Below are 5393 nucleotides of genomic sequence, written 5' to 3' on the forward strand. Positions count from 1 at the left end.
TAGTTGTAAGTTCGGATCGCCTTTTCTAGGGTAATCGTTTTGAAGCAAAGTTTTCTTAAGATCAGTAAAGAGCGCCGTCTGCAATAAAGAAGATATATATCAAAGCTGTTGTATTACAGAAACGTAGGCTATGATACCTAAAATTTCATATCCTTAACTTTGACATACGTTTCACTAATTTACATACTCCTGTCTCCATGTCGTCTGGAGCACTTAATTACAGTAATGATGGGCGGAAGTGTTACACTGATAACACCCGCAGCTGCCCAAGGTTAAAATGTACAACATTTTATGTTACTATCATGTTACTATGTTACATTCAACAAGTGTCTTCTGTATAAAACCTTTGTTTCGTCTACGTGAACAACTATAATATATCCTCATTTTATTTCAGTCCATTTTACCATAATGCTTAATTTTTCTGGGCCTTTCAATGCTTACCAAACGTCCACTGGGGTATATGTACAAAATGATGCTGTAAAAAAATATAAGAATTAAGAAATAATAACAACAACAACAACAAAATGGTTTCATCAAATTACATTTATACACTCCTGTGATGCAATTCAGAATACAGTTTTCATTTTTCATTTGCAGACCCTGGCATGTTGGAAGTTTTGAAACGGTACGGCTTTACGTATACAACTTAATGTTTTGAGTATACGATCGAGATGAGCAAGCCTCAATTCGTTTCACGTAATACATAGAGATACCTTCATTTTCATTTAAGATTCTGTGACTTTTACCATGGCTCCTTCCCGATCCGCGAAGTCGTCCGTTGCTTTCTGATGTAGTTCAAAAGATCCATCTCCATACAGCTACGGCGAAATGTTGCCTTTGGCATGTTGTCCTTATGCAAGTCTGAAGTAGTTCAAAGCTCAGTTTCTACAACCAGCAGATTCTGACATCTTCAACACCGATGACAACACGGAGAAACTTTGGTGTTAGGGACACCAGGAAAGAAAATGCCAGAATAATAACAACCAAACTGTACTCCAGTAACAGCTCTTGAAACGTAACGAGTCTCAGCGATCTGGAGGCAGTAGCAATGCTGCGGTTTACACGAGAAGGCTGGTCCATGTAACAAGTTGAATTTGTTACTATGAACACATGTAATTTTCCCCGACCTTCTTGGCATACATGTAATCAATATTGCAAAAATTCGTTCAACATGGTAAGCTAAGATCATGATGACACGAAAGTCACTCTTTGTCAGTAACAATTACAAGTATCACATGCTTGCATAAATTAATTGTAAAAGAGAACGGAGTGAGTGAGTGACCTCATGTCATGACTTACAGTACGTCACACCACCATGAGTTAAAAAGGTTCAAGCTGGAAACAATTTACTTTTCTATTTGTCATCAGAGGAGATTGACTTACATGCTAAGAGCATTTTTGGCAAGCTCTTTTCTTTTGCATTCCTTCCTCCAGACGCGTTGGACGCAGTACGTTTGGATAGATACAAAAAAAAACGTATTGTGCAACAATATTTTGCATTATGCGAGCAAACAGTGTCGAACTTTTCAAGAAATCAATCGGCTCCCACTTCACCTTAAAGTGAAAGTAAATATATGTAAACAAGTGTACAACCGTATCAACGGACAAAGCCCATTGTACATGAACGAACTCTTAGCTCGAAACTCGGACATTAATGATTGAAATAGTCGTTATGGTTTTATAAACTTGGCCTGTCCTCGTTTTATCCGAGGGAGAGCGGTCATTTCGCGTGAGAGCTGCAAGACTGGAACTCCCTTCCCAACTTTTTAAAGAAAAGGGAAGTGTACATAGTTTTAAAAAGGACTACATTCATCATTTTACAGTTTTTTTTAACCTGTACAGTTTTAATTTTTAATATTATAATGTAATATGAATTCACCGTTAAGCTAATCCCGCATGCATTTTCGACTTTTATTTACCACTAGGTCTTAAGCTTAAATAATTTCATATAGGTTTTTAATAGATTTTTACTTTATTGTATATTTTAGTGGGCTGCAAGTTTATTAGCTGTACAACTATTAGATGTATTACCCTCTATAAATTAAGATTGATTAATTGATTACATTCATAATATTTGCAGATGAAAGAGCAGACTACATATTTCACTCGTCCGAGCAGTGCTTTCCATCACAATGTCCGATGTGTTACTTTAGCAACTCGCAAAGCGGTGAATGCTTATTGGTGCAGCTCTTGATATTTATTTATTTATTTATTTATCTATCAATTAATTAATTAATTAATTTATTTAATTAATTAATTAATTTATTTTATTTATTTATTTATTTACTCAAATTCAATTACACAGATATGGCAAGACTAAACTGTCTGAACACACCTAACCTCCGTTTGTCTGATTAATTAACGATCAGACTAGCTTTTTTTATCGTAATTGTCCCATTGTATTCATTCTCTCCCCGTGCATAAATTAAATTGTCGGCAATATGGTGATAAATTTTATATCATCAGTCAGTTGCTTATGCAACCCGGATTCACCCGAGTTAATTAGTTCCTCATTCGGGGGAATCTCTAAAAACCGTCACCGCTCGCTGTGTCTCATTAACCCCTAATAAGTTTCGCATTGCTGATTTAAGATTCCGTGACGTAAACTGCTTCCACCCTTTCGGTCCTGATGTTGACATTCAATTGATGTTCCTTTTATTGAACAACATGTGGGCAAGTTTGGTTTTGAATCAAGACGCCTAGAAAACATAAGTTACCCCACATCATGTACACTGTCGGTATAATGAACGAGACCTTCCAAAAAGGCTAAGGAGTTCCGGAAGGCAATTAACGTGACGTTTCTGTCATTGCTACGGAAGTCAATTCTTCAGTTACCAATGCAAGTGTTTCTGTAGCTAATGTACTACGTATATTTCGTTGGTCACATTATCTGTTCGGGAAGAGACACGTAGACTGTATGAAAAAGTAAACGCATTACGTTTCAGGGTCCTCGGGTATTTCTGGGAAAGTAGGCCGTGTAAAAGGGTTTACTAAATACAGCGAACAAAAAAAAACTTACGTGATTCTTAAACATATCAAACTTATTGCCCTTGAACATGAACATTTGCTGTAATTGGCGTCCAGGCTAGCGCGGGCATTATTTGTCTGTAATGCGCTTGCGCATTAGTTTATCCATGGGACTGGGGAATAATTTCCATACGTAAACAATACGTAAATACGGCGGCAGGGAGAGCGAAGAGAGAATCCAATGCACCAAAACGATACATAGATGAGGTTTTCCAGGAGTTATCACACCAAAGGAACACGTTGTGAGTAAAAGCAGACCGTAAACGTTATCCTGTGGTTGTAACAGACGTGGACAACATCGGGTTCATTGTCTTGGTTATAGCGAGCGGTACCCATGACAAAGATAGAAAGATAAAGATTAAAGATGACATTCTTTTCCAGCGGATGGAACCTCTTTTTATTCCTTCTGCTCCTTCTTTTGATGACCGTGCGGAATTATTTCACGCAGAGCTATATCGTGAAATAAAAAGAAAGTTGTACTCTGGCCGAAAGGACGATCCAGCAACTCGCATTGAAATTAGAATTGATCAGGATGTCTTGCATCAGCCGGGAAATCACGGAAAGAACGAGGAAAGACTGTGCATCGAATTAATTCAAACCAGGCCTTAGACCATTTTCTGGGAGTCAAATGGGATGAAGGTATATTCGATGAAAATTTACTTGTTGATACTGCACGTAAAGGAAGGCGATGAATAGCCCGCGAAATCAGACTTCCAGCCATCCTGTCCTTCTCCCACAGCACTCACGGTCGCGCTAAATGCGAGTAGCAAAAACAGTGTCATACCGATAACTTGAGCGGCCATTTGTATTATATACCCAATTATATACCAAAATAAAGGAAATTTTTCGCTTTATTCGAATTTTGCGGGTACAAATGTGGTCAGAGTATGTGCAAAAGTGCGCGGGCTCATTCTTTTGCGGCAACCGTGACAGGAGCTCGAAATCTCCTATAAACGGTTAGCACTCGTCTCCAGAATGACGTGACGTCAGTCCCAATCTTCGTGACCTTCCTCGGAAGCGATCGTCGCTCCACTTCGGGTTCATTCAAAACCCGTCACACCACCGTGTTAAATGCCTAACATTGGCTATAAACGTTACGTTTTCTCAGAAATATAGGCGCTTGCCATCGCAAGGATAATGTGTCTCATTATTTCGCCGAGCGAGACAACCTTTTACGACTTTTACGGTTTTCAAGAGATAATATAATGGCTCAGGTTTTCATCTTCAAGTACATATTTCACATGGACTTGTCACCAATCTATCATTTGATAGTGGCTTTATATTAAAATGAAATCAATAACACGAGTCTTAACGAGTTTGAAAACCTACGATCATCAACTCAGAACAAAAAACGAGTTGGTCATTTTGAAGTATGGAATCGGCGCCATACATGAAAGTGACCTTCCGATAAGTTCCGAATGGCCGACGAATGTTTGCCGAATAGACGAAGTATAGTTTTCCGCCAACCCAAGAAACACTGCAGGTATTTTCGCGGGCAATTTCGAAAAAGTCATAGCGAGTGCATTATGATGATCTTTTAGGCTTTTGTGAATCTTTTGTGCTCACGAGTTTCGAACTTTCATTAAGATTAATTTTATGGGCTGTTATTAAGGCATAAAAAAGACCTCTTGGCGCTGCCTTTTTATCATGGATAACCTAGAACATGAATCCTCGGAGAAGGAGGAAGCAAGCAGTTCGCTTGGTCCTGGTGGTTCAAATGCTGACTCTTCAAACCCTGCGAGTACATGGCAGGAGATCTTTAAAAGCCCTGAAAACCCAAACTACGGATATGTTGATTCGCTTGAGGAAGCCAGGCTGTTACTGAAGAAATACGAGCAAGAAACCACGACAAAGTTTTCTTGCTATAAATCTGACAAAATGTTTGGATCTGGAAGTAAGACCTTGTTCTCCCGGTAGGGGGTTGGGGGTTGTACTCCCTTAAATTTACTAAGGGGGTGTGCCATACATACAAGGACCTTTTTCTAGACAAAATAGATGAATTAACGACCCTGTTTCAGACAATCGGTACCCTGTCCCAAAAAATAAGCATAAAGGAAAAAATAATGACAATAACAATAACAATAACAGCAATAATAATAATAATAATAATAATAATGATAATGATAATGATAATGATAATAATAATAGTAATAAAGAAAACCACAAAACTTGGTTTCACCAGAACCCACTGTCATCTTCAGTTGATTGATGTACAAAGCGTTGGAAGTTGAATTCTCACACTTTCATGCTTTGCTTCATTTTTTGTCACAATTAGCATTTTTCTACTTATTGTAAATTCAACTTCCAACACTTTGTACATCAATTAACCGAAGACGATAGCACTTTCTGTCAAAACATGTCTTTGA

Source organism: Orbicella franksi, chromosome 8 (genome assembly GCF_964199315.1).
Source record: "Orbicella franksi chromosome 8, jaOrbFran1.1, whole genome shotgun sequence".
Lineage (NCBI taxonomy): Eukaryota > Metazoa > Cnidaria > Anthozoa > Scleractinia > Merulinidae > Orbicella > Orbicella franksi.